At 49.1% G+C, this 16674-nt stretch overlaps 1 protein-coding gene across 2 annotated transcripts in view; it reads right to left on the reverse strand.

The window, feature by feature from the left end:
- ZNF185 (zinc finger protein 185 with LIM domain) overlaps positions 1-16674 on the reverse strand; it is a 73588-nt gene that overhangs the window by 49655 nt on the left and 7259 nt on the right. For both annotated transcript variants that reach the window (XM_036739894.1, XM_036739893.1), the window contains exon 2: positions 16382-16528. The gene's annotated coding sequence lies outside the window, so the exon portion shown is untranslated. The remainder of the gene's footprint in view (positions 1-16381; positions 16529-16674) is intronic.

Raw genomic sequence — 16674 nt, forward strand, 5'->3', positions numbered from 1 at the left:
TAGAGAAACCTGCAGAAGAAAGGCAGATACCAATCCCCCCAACCTGCCCAGGGTTTTCTAAGCATCTATGTATCTCCAATGGGTCTGCAGGCCTGCGCAGTAGGGTAGAGGGTCTGGAAGGAATTCTTTCTCTCCACTCACTAGGTTATCACCTTGTTCAGGGCCTTACCTCTCTTGCCTGGACTATCACATGGCCTCCTAATCAAACTCCAGGCTTCTATGGTCTCTCCACCTGCCAAACCATTTTTCTAAAGTACAGGCCTGACTACATTACCCACCCAGCTACCCCGCCCCATCTGCCATTTAGCCAGAGCAATAAGGCTTCTGTCTCTCCTCTCTATGCAACAAGGTGGATGCCAGTTTTCTTAGGGAAACCTACCCATCCTCCAAGGCCTGGCTCAATGACCACCTCTTCCAGGAAGTATTAGATTGTTATCCATCCAATATAGATGGAAGAAGCATTTATACAGTTCATTTATATTCACTCATATAGCAACAGGCCTGTCTCCCTCAAGTGAACTCATCAGCCACAGCCTTCAGACTTTGCTTCTACTCGTCACATCTTGTCCATCTTGTGTTTGAATTATTTTTGTACATCTCTCATCTCCTCTAACACAGTAATCTCTCTGAGGGAAAGGGACCCTGGAGTCCTGTCTCCTCTCCTCTTCCCAAAGCCTTACAGTGAGCAGGGGCTCAGTAAATCCTCACCCATGCATATAGGGTTGAATCTTGGAACGGAGGAGAAGGAAGAGATAAGGGGAACAGATACAGATAAGGGGAGGTGATAGGGAGCAAAGCAGAAGAGGAGCCAAGACAAAGATGTGCCTGGAGTGGAGGGTGAGGGCTAGTGGCAATGGCCCAGGGTGGCCTACCTATGCTAGGATGATGTCTCTTGCCCACAGCTCCTGGCTGACTAGCCTTCCTCCTGGGGCTCTTGGCTGCTTGGGACGAGGAAGGGCAGCAGGGTCCCCTGCTGCTGGTTTCATTGCTCCCTGTCACTGGCCTTCCTGAAGTCAGAGTAAGGAATCAGAGCCTTTAGAGTAGCACTACCCAGGGGCATAGCTTAAGAGATGGGCAAGTGGAGACTGCTGCCTTGGCGGGGCTCAACAACTATCAGGCTTCAGAGATAGGAAGAAATGTCTCCTTCCCTGGCCTTCATCGTGCCAAGTTGGGCAGATTCTGGGAGCTGATGCCAACTCCCTCTAGGTCAGCCCTTGCTAGCATTTGATCCTGATACTCTAAGCTAACAGAGATGCAGTTGGGTGGTACAGTGGATAGAGTGCTGGGCCTGGAATCAGGAAGACCTAAAAGACACTTACTAGCTGTGTGACCCTGGGCAAGTCTTTTAACCTATGTTTGCCTCAGTTTCCCCATTTGTAAAATGTAAAATCTACCTCCCAGGGTTGCCATGAGGATCAAACGAGATAGCTTAGTATGGTGCTGGCACATAGTAGGTGCTTCAAAATGCTTATTTTTTCCTTCCTACACATAGGCACTGGGCCCCACCCTCATATCTAGTTATACTCTTGTTTTCGGAGCCTGGAGAATTTGAAATGAGACACCATCAAGCGCAGCCCTCTCATTTTTCTACTGGGCAGAACAAGGCCCATTTGGGTGCAAAGAACCACAGCTAGTTTGGGGCAGTGGCTGGCAGACATGCCTCCTGCTTCCTTCCCCACTATGGCACAGTTTCCTTTCCTTAGAGCTGGGAGTGGGAATCCTCCATGCCGGCCCCTCCTCCCCTGCAAGAAGAATTATTGAAATTTGAATTCAGGCTTGGAAAGGGTCCCTTATGTATCATCCAAGCTGCCCCCTGAATTGTACGGATGGGAAACAGAGGCCCAGACAGATGAGGAATGATTTGCCCAAGGTCCCAAAGGGAAGAAGCTCCAGGATCCCAAGCTGGGGCTTGGCCTCATCAGCTCGTTGCATCCCACCATGTCCACAGGGTCAGGGAGATCAGAGCTCCCTGAAAAGCATTCCCAGAGATTGAGCCAGAAGCAGAACTCTACACAAAAGGCCTGCCCTTCTGCCTGACTCTGGCTGGGCCAGGACCTTTGGCCAGGTTAGGACCTTTGGCCGGCCCCTCCTCCTCTCTGGGCTTCTGTTTTCTCAGACATGAAATAAAGAGGGCTGAACTAGATGGTCACTAACAAATCTTTCCATCCTATTGGCATGATAGGATGGAAAGTGGATTGGCCTTGGAGTCTAAAGACCTGAGTTCAAATGCTAACTCTGCCACTTAGCACCTGTATGACCTTGGCCAAGATCCTTCTCCCCTCTAGGGATCATTTCACTCGTTTGTAAAAAATAATGGGAGGCAAGGGCAGGCTGGACTAGGACATCTCTGAGGTCTCTCGTGGGGCTAAATCCTACAAAGGGCTCTGTAGATCATAGCCCAGGCCACAAAGGTACAAATAACCTCCTTTTTCCTCCTCCTTGCTCCACCCTGGCAGCTGAGACCTCTGAGTATACATGGAGAAATAGTGATACCCCAAAACTTTGAAAGGTTGGCCTAAATGCCTTAGCATTTCTCAAACCTCAAAAGTCATTGACAGCGGGGAGGAGGGCTGATTGTTCAGCTACCTGTGGGTCCCATCCTACCTTCTGGAGACACCACAAAGCCAGGCCTAGGCCTGCCCCACACAGGCAAAACTCAGACCCGTTTCGGCCTATGGACTGGGCTGGTGCCAGGACAACCAGAGGCGCTGATCAGCAGAACCAAGAGCAGCTGCCTCCTGGACAGCTATGCTGCAAAGGAGGGAAAAAAGAGATCGACACTGCACCCCATCTTCTGGCTTGGCATCTCCCAGCACAAGAGGATGTGGGGCAGCCTGTGTGTGTGTAGTTGTTTGGGCTTGTAGGTACTAGGGGTATATGCCAGTGCACACCCCGTATTCCTGTGAACACTGACACTGCAAGGGGCTCATGTGGCTGAATTGTTGTTTGGGGTTTAAGGCGAGGCTGAGCACAAGGAGGGGGCAGGTCAATCTTTGTACTGAGCACAGGGATGGGGCAGGCCAATCTTTCTCTAAAAGACCAGAAAGAACATCCCCTTCTCAAGGCTCAATGTTACCCTAGCTTCTTCTTAGAATGTCAGGATTTGATTTACTGGTGTCAGAGCTGGAGGAGGCTTAGAAGGGGACTATGGAAAGAATGCTGAACCGGACGGAACCTGGGGGACCTTGGCTGAGGCACACAAAGGCATCTGTCAGATGATGGCCCAGGACTCAATGATCTTGGAGGTCCCTCCAATTTTAGATTATGATCCTCTAGTCTGTTTTAGACTGGAAGTTCCTGGGGTCTGAGTTGGCTTGGCTCTTTGTCCTTCTTGGGGGCAAGGGTCAGGGAATTTGAGCTGCCTGAACCCTGGAGATTAATCAGCAGCGTTCTTAAGTTGTTTCTAGCTGTACTGTTCTCATTCCTGAGAAGTCTGACTTGCTTTGGGTTGTTGGCATTTGTAACTCTTCTGCATTCATAGAGAATAGTCCAAACTCTGTCACGGATTCATCATAGCTGGAAGGGACCTCAGAGGCCCTCAAGTCCAATCTGCTCCCTAAACAAGTATCCTCTCTAATACATCCCTGGAGGTGGGGAACTCACTACCTCCTGGGGCAGATCAGTCCACTTGTAAGCAGCTCAAATTGTAAGGGAGATTTTTTTTGTGACCTCACATCTGGATTTACATGTCTCTTAGTAACTACTGCCCATTGCTTCTCTTTCTGTCTTCTGGGGCCAAGTAGACCAAGGTAAATCCCTCTTCCTATGTATGTATGTAAATTCCTCTTCAAATACTCGGAAAGCTATCATGGTTCCCACAAGCCTTCTCTTCTTCAGGCAAATCATCCGCAGTTCAACCTGTTCACCTTTGGCTCTTCATGATCCTGGTCTCCCTCTAGTTTATCTGTGTCCCTCCTAAAATGCAGTGTGCAGAAATGAACACACTATTCTAGATGATATCTGACTATCACCTCCCTTGTTCAGGACATTCTTCCTCTCTTATACAGTCCATGCTCTCACTAGCCTTGCTGGCTGTCTTATCAAGCCACTAACTCATATTGTTAAGCTTGCAATACTCTAAGACCCCTAGATCTTTTTTGAGACTCCCTGCTGTATAGTCACACTTCCCCCAGCTTGTGAAGCTGACTGAAAAGTCCCTGTCATGGGGCATCATTTGCAGAGAAGAGGTCTGCCACTTGGACAGAACACAGTTCAGTCCTATCAACTCTTCCCACTCAAGGATTTAGTGAGGGCCCATGATGGTAGGCACTAAGGGCAAAGAACCCTGGACAGACAGTGTGGGAGACCTCTGGTCTAGTTCTGGATCTGTTACTGATCTATCTAGTCATGTTACTGTGGGGCAAGACATTGTCATAGGGCCCAGAGCTGGAAAAATCTTACTTAAAGACCATTTAATACAAAGGAGTAAACTGAGGCCTAGAGAAGGAAAGTCTCTTGTCCAGTTAGTAAGCTTCAGGGGTAGGATTTGAATCCAGGTCCTTAGTGGCAGATACAATGCTATTTCTACGCACCCCACTCTTACTATTTCACCCCTCTGAGCTGAGGTTTCCCCATTTATAAAATGGGCACATTAAATACAGTACTGGTGGAGCTATCCGTCGGCTCATCTGTTCTGGAAGACAATTGGGATTTTTTTTTGACAAAAATCACTCAAATGCTGAAACCTTTTGATCCAGCAATCCAATTACCAGGTGTCTGTCCAAGGAGGCCAAAGATGGAAAATGAAGCCCCACACATACACAAATGTTTACAGCGGCATTGTCTTTGTTAGCCAAAAAGTGGAAATAAAGTTAGCAGCCATCAGTTGGGAAATGACTAACCAAACTGGGGTATTTCAAATAATGGCCCATTACTGCACCAGAAGAAGCAATGACCATTAAGAACTCAGAGCAACATGAGAAGACTTGTATGAAGAAAGCACAACCAAAAGAACTATATCTAAAATGACAGCGATGATCATTGAAAGAAAACAACTTGGAAGGGCACTGGAACTTCTCTTCATGGTAATGGTCAGTCTTAGACATGGAAAACCAAAGATCAGCAGCATTCCCTTGGCTTGGTAGAATGGTGGTGGATTAAGGAGCAGAATGTCACATAAACTGGCAGTCTGGCCAGTTGGACTTAACCATTTCTTTGATATAAGTGAAGTGTAATGGAGGGATAGGGAATTTACATGGATAAATCCCCACACATTAGGGGTATGGAATCATGTAGGACAGGGCCACTGCTCTAGTGACTCTCCCTCCACGTTTCAAGAATGAACAAGATGTGATATCTGAAACTGAAGAGCATCAATAAACCAATACAAGTCACTGAGGCCTTTTGCAAAACAAAGGAGGGAGGTAGCAAAGGTAAAAGTATGGTGATGTGTCTACATGGGCAGAAATCAGGGGTCGAAGCTGGAAGGAGACCCACTTCCCAGGCTCATGCAGATTCCAGTACTTTAATGTATCCTGCTTATTACTGCTGGTTGATTACTGCCAAGCAAGTTCCTTCATTCCTCCATCTCTGCGAGGCACGTCGTATGTATGCCCTTTCATTGGAAAAAGTGGGTGGAAAAAGTGGTGGATATGGCTTCAAATCCCATTTCTGCCCCCACTATTAGATTATGACATCCTGGAGGGCACAGACTATTTTTATAGCCTTTCTTTGTATCTACCAAGTTTAGCACAGTGCCTGGCACCCTGTAGGAGTTAGTAAATGCTTCTTGACTTCCCGTGTGACCTCGGTCAAATCACTAAACCCCTCTGGGGGGCTAGTTTTCCTCATCTGTAAAATGACAGCATAAGACTAGATGGTCTCTGTGGGCCATCCAGCTTGAAACTGAAGGTGTGGTCATGGCGGTTGAACTGTCTTTTCTCAGGGCAGTCACAGCGTTGCCCCGCACCCCCACCAGTGGCCCTTGGATCCAAACACACTGACGATTTCTATCCTGCCCTACAGGCTTCCATCCCAGCTCCTTTGGTAAAAAGGGGAGAGGGGGGCACAAATGCATACCATGTTCTTATGACTATCTATCTTGCTATATACCTTCTGGCTCACTGCTCTCTGCATTCCCCCCGTTACTAAATAGCTCACTTTTGTCATCATTCCTCCTTCCTTCCCTCTCTCCTCTTTTTTTGGAAGCCATAGGGGTTAAGTGACTTGCCTAGGGCCACACAGCTTGTAAGTATCTAAGTCTGGATTTGAAATCAGGTCTCCCTGACTCCAAGGCCAGTGCTCTACCTACTGAACCACCTGTACTGCCTCCATTCCTCCTTTCTGAAAGGCCTCCTATGTCCCTCCATGCAGGGACCCTTCCTTACCTCCCAGACCCTGCATCTGAGACCCTGTGCTCAGATCTAGCAAGCAAGAAGAGCTCAGGCCTATCTGGGTTTCTTTGTTCGGGCCTTTGTCAGGCCTTTCTGGGCCTGCGCACTATCAGGTTTCTACGGCAATAAAAAGCAGTAGGAAGGTGCTCAGAAAGAAGGAAGAAATTACTATAGCCAATAGACACCTGCTGATTTTTCCTATTTCAACATTTCCCTTGGTTTCTGTGTGAGTTATCCTTAGCTCTCGGCCAACCAAATAGAGAGAAATAACTGGTTTAGTGAGAGTGGTCTGGGCCTGAGTCTCCAGGCCTGGCTTCAAGACCTAGCTCAGCCCTTCCTGGCTGGGGCACCTTGGGCAATCACTCCCTCCCTTTCAAAAAGAATCACTGAACCTTAGAGTTAGAAGGACATGGCATCGGCAAGTCTGAAACTTCCTCTTTGTGACTTGCACCAGTTGCCTTCTGGGGTCAAGGAGGACAAATCTAGCCCCAGTATTCCAGAAGAGATCTGACCAGGGCAGACTGAAAGAAGATTAGCATTTCCTTAGCTAGGGGGCTCTGCAGTGGACAGAGTATCTGGCCTGGGGTCAGGAAGACTCATCTTCCTGAATTCAAATCTGGCCTCAGACACTTACTAGCTGAGTGACCCTGGGCAAGTCACTTCACCCTGCTTGCCTCAGTTTCCTCATCTGTACAATGAGCTGGAGAAGGAAATGGCAAACTATTCCAGTATCTTTGCTGAGAAAGCCCCAAATGGGGTCACGGAGAGTCACACAAGATTGAAAACGACTTAACAACAACAACAAAGTCCTGGATACCAGGCCTCTTCTTCATGCAGTCTGCGACTGAGTCAGCTTTCTGTGGCTGCCATTGTTAACTCATGAAGTCTGTGGTTAGTCTGCTAAACTCCCTTCCCCCCATTATAGGCCAGCAGCCTTACCAAGCCTCTCCTCCAGGCCCCAGAAGCACATTCTGTAGGCATAGACTCGCTGAGTTTGCCAAGTGTAAGAGCCAGAGGCCACAACCAAACTATTCTATGAAGCTGGGCCAGTTTACTAACAACTTCACTCCAAAGGGATGTGCCATAGTCCTACGGTCCAGTTTGGCTGACAAGGACAAGTCCATTACGAGGCCACAGAAACATGGCCCCCTCCTGCCCTTCATCTAGCTGGTATGTGAGGAGGAGAAGTAGTAGTAGTAGTAGTAAAAATAAGAATGATTGTTATCAGAGCTATGAGGTTTGCAAAACACCTGATCGACATTATTTCCTTTGAACTTCACAACATCCTACAAGGTAGATGCTGTTATTATCCCCATTTTATAGACAAGGAAACAGAGTCTAAGAAAAGTTAAGTCACACAGCTAGGAAGTATTTGAACTCAGATCTTCTTGACTCCAAGTCCAACACTATCCACTGAGCCACCTAGCCACCTATTAGTAGAACGTATGGTGTCAGAAAGTGTCCTGGCCTGGGAGTCTGGGGCCCTCAGGTTCTAGTTTCCAGCTATGCCGCCTATATATCAATGTGCCCTTGGCCAGAAAGGTGACTAGCTTCCTTCCCCTCACTAGCCCTCTGATTTGGGTAGAGTGAGCACATTAGTGGTGTCCTGGAAAGAACACTGGGGTCACTGGAGGTTTGGGTGAGAGTCCCGTTTCTGACACTCATAGTCTGGGAAGCCATGAGCAAATTCTCTCAGTCACAGTCATCAGGAAGAGGCCAACTTCCTTGCCTCCTTTCACTGACAGGTAAGGAAAGTAGAGTCACTGATAGATGAGTAGTCACTGGATATTTTTGCCTCCTTGTCTAGTAGGCAGTAGCTGGTCCCTTTGGGCACAAGGCCAAGAAACCCAGTCCCATCAGCTTGTGGAGCAATGGTTAATTTAAAGGCAGATGCTCACTCCAGAGGCCAGTAGGGTTTTCTCCAATGTGGCTTTGTAGCATCTTTCTTAGGCTCTGTACCCTGAACTTGAGCATTCCATAACCCTCAGCCCTGGCCCATTCATCTAGGCTTCAGGACAAAAGACAACATGCCAGCCTGCCTGTGATGGTGAGTTTTCCATCTGAGAGGGCTAGGCGAATAACTATGGAGGGCCCTGGAATCAGACTCAGATGATCTGGATGTTAACAACCTGCTCTGCCACTCTATACCCCGAGGACTTCCTCAGGCCTCGGTTTCCCTCTCTGTCCAGTGAGGTAGTTGGGCTAGATGGCTTTTGAGTGCCTCCTTTCCACCTCTAACTCGATGAGCCTGGGACTACAGAGAGGTGGTCATGAACATGCCCTTGGATCTATTTATTTTCTTCATGGGAACATATCCTGAATGAACTATGGAGAACAAAGGCAGGGGGGAGAAGAACTATGTGTTCACAGACGTTCACAGCAGTATTATTTGTCATTACAAAAAGCCTAGCAACAACAGAAACATCAAACAACAGGACGATGGATGGTTAGAGAAAGTGTGGTACATTCATGTTATGGAATGCTCTCATGCCATTAAGATTAATAGGCAGGAGGGCTAACAAAGAAGGGGGGGGCCAAAGCAGAGCCAGAAAAAGCCAGGCCGCAGCAGTGATGACGGAAGAAGGAAAAGCCACTGAGGATTAATGGGCAGAGGATGCCAATGGGGACAGAGAGGGCCAGAAAGGGCACAAGCGTATTCTTCACTATTATTCATATGAAAGGCCCCTTCCTAAATGGTGACCGTGGGGTCAGAAAGACCCAGGACCAAGCCCTGCCTTTGACATGTCCTGGTAGGGCGATCACGACCAAATTGCTGAAACTTTCTAGGCTGGACTAGATGGCTTCTGGGGTCCCTTCCAACTCCAAGTCTAGAGTGCTTCTAAGAGCCCTCCACTAGGTCAGATCAGCAACATGTCTGTAACTTAGGCTCTTAGTGAGAGGTTCAAGAGATATGGCCCAAGGGCATATGGCCAGCCAGCTCCCCTACCGCAGTAAGACCAGAGGTCTGCACAAATATATTATTACTATGGCTAATACCAATAACAATGATGATAAGCTGCTCTTTCTACAGTGTTTTAAGGTAGGTGTAATAGCTTTATTTCTTCCATTTTATAGATAAGAAAATTGAGGTGAAAGAGATTTGAGTAACATTTTATGGATTGAAAGTAATTGAAATATAATTACCAAGCAAGTTTAGTGAGCTGTATTGAGGTTCGATATTAAGTACCATCTTGTCTAAAAAAGGGAGGGTGGCCATTTTGAGAAGGCATGTTAAGGTTTCTTAGCACAGGGAAGGAAATTGACATGGAGCCAAAGGCCCTGATTGCTTTCTATCTAGCCTGGGCTGTGGTAATAAAACGTGGTCTAACACAGTTGGTCAGAATTGAACAGGATCATGGGACCCGACGATCACAGATTTAAAGCTTGAAGAGACCTAAGAGAGGCCATTGAGTCCAGCTTCCTCATTTTATTGATGAGAGGAAGGAAGAGACTTGCCTAAGGCAACACACAGGGAACTAGCTAGGCCCCACTCCTCCTGTACTTCCTGTGACACCCTCCTGCCTAGTGGCAGGAGCAGCTCGGCCCCCCTAGACATGCATGTTCCTGGCTCCCTACGGGCTAATGGGGAAGGGGGGTGAGCAGCAGATCTGGGGATGCTAGCCCCTACCCTCAACCTGTGGGATGAGCCCCCAGCTCTATGTGCCAGGCCTCAGGTTGGCCTTGAGGGCTCCACCTGGTCCTCCGGTGCAGCACTACAAAGCCCCCCACACTATGGAATGACTGCTCCATAGGTGATGCCCAAACATGAAATGGTGCCCAGGCAAGCCCCTGGCATTGGAGTCAGAGGCCTGACTCTGCCACTCTCTGGGTACCCTTCAACAAGGCATTTCCCCTCTCAGTTTTCCCCTCTGTAAGACAGGGAGGTTGGACTAGATGCCCTTCCTCTCTGACTCCAGTGCTACTGGCCTTGGTCAGGAACCAGTAGCTTCAGTGGGATTAAGGTCTGGAATCTAATTAGGGCATGACTGTGGCAGCCAGGCAGGCACCGAAGCCCGGTATAGAGTGGAAAGGAGTGGGGTGGAGCCACAGATGACTCCTTGGGGAGAGGGGCCAGACCCAAAGGACTCCCCTCTCTCAGCCCTGAATTCTTCTACCTCCCTTGGCTCCAGGGGCACATTTTGCTTCTCAGGGCCTGCATGTTGTGGGAACCATGCTCTGATCAGCTGAGAGGCTTGTTAAGAAAAACAGCCAGCATTTCTAGAACACTTTCAGGTTTGCAAAGCACTTTCCACATGTTATCTTGTTTGTGCTTCACAACAACCCTGGGATGGAGATGCTATTATCACCCCCACATCACAGAAGAAGAAAGTGAGGCTAAGCAATTGGTTGCCCAGGACCATGCAGATAATGAATGTCCGAAGCTAGATTTGAATTCAGATCTTCCTGACCTCAGGTCCACTATGCCATCTAGCTACCTAGGCCTGCATTCTCAAGTCTAATCCTGAAGTGTCAGAAAAACACAGCCCTGTCCCACCTCTCCTCCCTGGACAGAGGGGCAGGAAAACACTGGAGCCAGCTGGCTCTCCAAGGCCTAGGGCAGCTTCAGCCTGGCTGTGGATAGAATGAAGGCACTTCGCTTAGGGAATCCTCCCACTAGAACCTTTCCCAATTTGTAAAACCAAAGCTGGGTGTGTGTTATTTCTCTAGGAAGGAGGTGCCCCCTCCTACTCCTCTGGGTCAGTCCTTGGGGGACCAAGGAGCAGACATGACCTTGGTGCCATCTGACACCAGCTTCCTGGGTGTATTTGCTGCTGAAACCAGGAGCTGGATTTTCAAGTCTGGTCTCTAAAGTCTCAAGCTGAGTCTCAAGCTGAGTCCCAAGACCTCTGAGGCCAGCCAGTCTAACCTGTATTTGAATCCAAGCACTCTCCGAGATAACTGCTCCCAGGCAATGATGGGAGTGAGCATTTACTGATTTTTGGTTTCCTTTGTAATACTATATACTTCATATTGTGCACTTCAAAACATTATTCTGAGATAATAGCTAACATTTACATAGTGCCTACTATGTGCCAGGCACTGTGCTAATTAGAATTATAATTGATCCTCATAACAACCCTTGGAGGTAGGTGCTATTATTATCCCCATTTTACAGATAAGGAAACTGAGGCAGAGGTTAAGTGACTTGGCCAGGGTCACACAGCTAGGAAGTATCTGAAGCTAGATATGAACTCAGGTTCTTCTGATTCCAGACCTAGTGTTCTGTATTTACAAAGTAAATATATTTTGGCATATTCCCCACTTTGAGATGACTCATGGTACACTTTTCCCTCCTACCTAGATGAAATGGACCTCTCGCCACCGTTCCTCCTAGTTCACCGTGTCTTTTGGCCTGGGGTTCTCCTATAGACCAGTTGGTCTGTGGACATTTGGAACCCAGGACTCTGGTGCTGTGCCCTGGGTGTCAGGCAGGACTCCTGAGTAACTGAATAAGGACTCCCAGGCAAGCACTCAGGGACTGGAGAAAACAGGGTGATGGGTATGGGTGAAGAGAAGACTCCAGAGCTTAAATTCCACCCAGAATGCCCACTCTGCAAGGGCAAGGCCTGTCTTTGTATCCCCGCATGTGCATAACATGGCCTGGCACATCTGAGCTGCTTAGTAACATTGACTATAAATTTAATGAGGACAGAAAACAGACCTTATCAAAATTTGGTATTTCCCTCAAAACAGTAGGTACTGCCCAGTACACAGTAGGCACTGCCCGGTACATGGCAGACACTGCCCAGTACATGTTAGGTACTGCCCGGCACACAGTAGGTACTGCCCAGTACACAGTAGGTACGCAGTGAATGCTTTTCCATGGGTCGAAGGGCAGTGAGATGATCCATGGGAAGGAAGTCCCTGAGCACATCCTCCACCTCAGCGCCACCCAGGGAAAACAAAGTGCAGCCGCTATCTTCTCTGGGGAATGTTCTCCTGCCAGTCTCTTTGGTACCTGGCTGCCAGTTCCTCACCTCATAGAGAACTTGCCCTTGTAACAGCCAACCAGAGTTGGATGGCTGCTGTTTCCCCCCTGGATGCTCCTATGCCTGGGAAGAATACACCTCATTTTCCATGACATCCCTCCCAAAGCTCCAGCCCCCCAATGGAGCTGAGAAAGGGAAGCTCCATGGACTGTGGAAGAGCATTTCAAAATGGCACTTGGACGCGGAGCTCAGGGAGTCATCCTGACCAGGGGAGGGACACTGCAGCCTTGGGACCTCAGAGTTGTTAGCTTCATGTGAGCCTCTAGGCCCACTGCACCTCCAAAAGGGGAGATGGTTGCTCAGTTCAGCTCAGAATTAGGATGAAAGCTCAGGGCTCCTAATGGCTGTAGAAAAGCTGATTTCTCTATCCCTTCCAGCTGCTTTGGAAGTGCCACAGTCTCAACTACATTCAATTGACAGGACATCTATTAAGTGCCTACTATGTGCCAGACACTGTGTAAACAAACACAAGAAAGAAACCTTCTCTGCGCTCAAGAAGGATATAATATGTGTACAGGTAAGACAAAATGACTTTATGGGTTAAAGAGTGATGAACCTGGGGGCGGGGGTGGGGAGAGAGAGGGGGCAAGAGACAAATAGCAGGAAAGGCTTGGAGTCAGACATAACGTGCCGTGCCCAACCTGGGAACAACTCCTATGGTCAGTTTGTCTGGGATGGAAAATAATGAAGGCAAGGGTGTGTGTGTGTGTGTGTGTGTGTGTGGAATCAGGATCCCAGGCCTTGCATGCCCCCCCACCCCCACGTCCTTATTTGGGGCCTCAAAGAGGGCAGCTAGTGAGAAAAGTCACAGGCTTCACAGCTGGAAGGCACATTAACAGCCAGTCAGTTTAACCCTCCCATCTTCCAGATGAGTATACTGAGGCCCAGACAGGCAGGGATTCAATAGCCCATGATGGCAAAGAAGAGAGGCAGGATCCAAACCCAATGTTCTTCTCAGGACAGCATAAAGAAGCTCCAGAGGGCACCCAGGGGTCACCTGACAATCCCTCCCCCAAACCACTGTAGAGAGGACCCTTTACTGTTCCGAGTATGTAACCACTCCATCTTTGGCCTCCATGCCTTTACCTGGAATGTACTTTCATCCTTGTGTCATGCCCTGCAGGATCCTGGGCTTTGCTCCAGTGCCACTTTCTTTAAGGGGCCACTCCTGCATCCTCCCTCCAGGGATTAGGGCCCCCTACCCCTACCATTATTCTTCATTTGCTTTGCGTTATGGCAACAGCCCTGGATGAGGGGGTCATCAGGCAGGGGGGAGCAAGGGATTGAACCTCCAGGAATCTATTTCCTCATGTGGAAATCTCTTCCCACCCCAAGCTCTTCTGAGGCTCAGTGAGAAGGTGTGTAGGGGGGCAGCTGAGGATTTGGAGTATGTTGGGCTTTGAAGGCCATCTCTTTCACTAACTGGCTTTGTGATCTCAGGCAAGTCACCAGACTTTTCTGGGCCTCAGACTGCTCATCTGTAAAATGGGGGGCCTTCCCTCACTGAACCAACAATCCTTGAGTGGTTGGCAAACCTAAAGGCATTAAATGGTAGCTATTTTGATCATAGGCTGGTGGCACAGGGGCGTTACTGACACTCTTCCAAGGCAGGAAGGAAAAGGGGCAGGTGGGCCTTTCCTTATGGCCATCTTTCACTGCCAAGGTGGGGATGGGGAGGGTGCTCCTGGGAGGCTGGGCTGGATGCTAATATCTGGGCAGTCACCGTAACCCCCTCTCCCAACACACACACAGCCGGGAAAAAGCACCAAGGGGATGCTTATCTCTGAGCCGTGACCTGGAAACTGGAGTCCCATGCACAACCCCAGACCTATTATGCAGAATATTTAGTCTACACTAACTTGGGCATCACTTTTAGAAGTCACGGAATGTTGCCAGCTGGAAGTACTCTTCTTGGCCATCATCTCATCCAGCCCCACATCCTTTGACAAATGGGAGAAACCAAGGCTCAGGGACAAGGGCCTTGTCCAAGGTCACACTGAGTTAATAGCAGAACCTCTTGACTAACAGGTCAGAGTCCTTTCCCCTGTTCCATCCCAAAGTTCCACAGGGGAATCCCAACTTTACTGAAAGAAGGAAAGGGGATAAGGAAGAAAGTAGGGAAGCTGGACATCATCATCACAATAACAGTAGTAACTTTTATGTGCCACTTTAAGGTTTGCAAAATATTTAACATATTGATTCTTATAACAATCCTGGGAGGTAGGTAGTATTATTAGCCCCATTTTACAGGTTAAGAAACTGAGGCTGAGCGAATTTAAGTGATACGCCCAGGGTCATGAGTGTCACAAGCTCAGGTCTTCCTGACTCCAGGTCCAGTACTGTAGCCCCTATGGCACCTAGCTCCCTCCTGGACCCTATGCAAAGACTGGCTTCCCAGGGCAGGTTCATAGGGGACCCAGAGCTGGAAGGGGGACGGGGGGTTATCTAGTCCAGCGCCCATTTTACAAAAGGGGACACTGACGTGACTCAAGTCCTTTGGCCCCAAATGTAGCGCTCCTTCTCTTGAACCGTACTGTTCTCCTTTTTGTGACCTGATGTCAGGAAAGATTCCAGACAGACTCTAAGTTAAAGACTCAGGATGAGGAGCTGGAAGGGCTTCTAGAGGGCTAGCTGGCTCAACTTCTTTACGTGGCTGGGGAAACTGAGACCCAGAGAGGGGAAGGAACTTACCCAGGGTCACCCACTGACTTCAATAGCAGAGCCAGGTCTAGCTCCTAGCTTCCATCTCCCAGCCTGCTTTATTTTCTACTATGTGTCATTGCTCCCCACAAACCAGGCTGCCACCAAGAATCGAGTCCATTAGGAATGCCAGACCCTGTGCCCCAGCTCTCTGGATCTCTGGTGCCTGGCTGATGCTCTTGGAGTGGGAGAATGGGGGTGTGAGAAACATGAAGAGGCTCTACCGAGCCAGGGCCCAGTCCTCCCTACCCCCACCCCACTGCTTCTCTACGTTGGAGGGTAGAAAGCTGGCCCAGGCTAGGAATTCAGCTCCCTTTCATCAAGGCTGGCCTGCCTCCCTCAGCCCCAAGGAGATAAGAGCCCAGCCAGCCTTGTGGAGCCAGGGCTGAGCTACGGCCAGCCCAAAGCTTCTTCACTAGTGAGCGAGCAGAGAAGCCCATCATGGAGCCCTGAGTCGAGGGGCCCCATGCTCTACACCTCTTCCCTCCTCACAAGGGGCCCATCCTGTTCGTGTTTCCTCCCCAAAGTCACTCCCGCTCCTCTGTCTATTAATGAGATAATGCAGAATACCCCCACTCCCACCCCTACCCCCCACACCACCCCTGGGCTGCTTAACCCAGAGTCTCTGCTCTGAGGATCTCAGAGAGCACTTTAGACCTCCTGGGGTCAGCCCACAGGATTCATGATCACTTAAGATACCAAGTCACACTCTGGGCCTTGAGCCCTCCGAAGAGCTTCCTGGGGCCTGAGTCTCACAGGCGGACAAGGCCCAACCAGATCAAACCCTCCAAAACCATTCTCTCTCTTCAAGACTGAGTGAGGATAAAGAAGACAATATCCAAGGAGGGAGCCAAGCGATTTAGTCTAAAAATCAGGCTATTTCATCATTGATGAATGATAAGTATAGGAACAGAGACCTAGAATGTGGCCCTTTTAGCTCCTCCTACCCCTCATCCCTAAGGCAGAGGCCCAGAGAAGTTAGCTGACTTGCTCAAAGTCACACAGTATTATAAAAGACATAGTCAGAATTGGAACTCAGGTCATCTGACTCCAATCACAGAATTCCTTCCACTAAACCATGCTACTAGAACACATCTATGGAGGCTGCTTGCCTTCTTAAAGCTCCCATAATGTTAAAATTGGACTTGACCTGTGAGATCATTTTGTCCGCTCCCCTAGCTTTACAGATGGGGAAGCTGAGGCTCAGAGACATGAGGGGACTTAGGGTCACACAGCAAATGTGTGGCAGAGCCCAGATATCATAGCCCCAAAGCAGGGGTGCTGTTTCCCCAGTAGCCCCCCCCCATCTGTCTTCTGATCTTCCTCCCCTACCAGGGCTGGATGCTTAGCCAGTCTTACCTGCTAATGCTCTTCAGTCTCTGCTAGGCTTCAGAGGCCTGACTGCCACTTCGAAGGTGACAGGATCTTCTGGGTTCTGCCGGCCCCTTCCAAAGAAAGAGCTAGCTTGGGGCTGGGTCCCTGGGGTCAGCTGGGATAGTTTCCTGCCTGAACAGAGAGAAAGGAGACACTCAGGAGAGCGGAACTGTCTGGGAGCAGAAGGCTGGGTGTGTTGTGCCCTTCAGGGGAACAAACAGGTTTCTCTTCACACACACACAGACATACACACACACACACACACACACACACACACA

The sequence above is a fragment of the Trichosurus vulpecula genome, chromosome X, assembly GCF_011100635.1.
Source record: "Trichosurus vulpecula isolate mTriVul1 chromosome X, mTriVul1.pri, whole genome shotgun sequence".
Lineage (NCBI taxonomy): Eukaryota > Metazoa > Chordata > Mammalia > Diprotodontia > Phalangeridae > Trichosurus > Trichosurus vulpecula.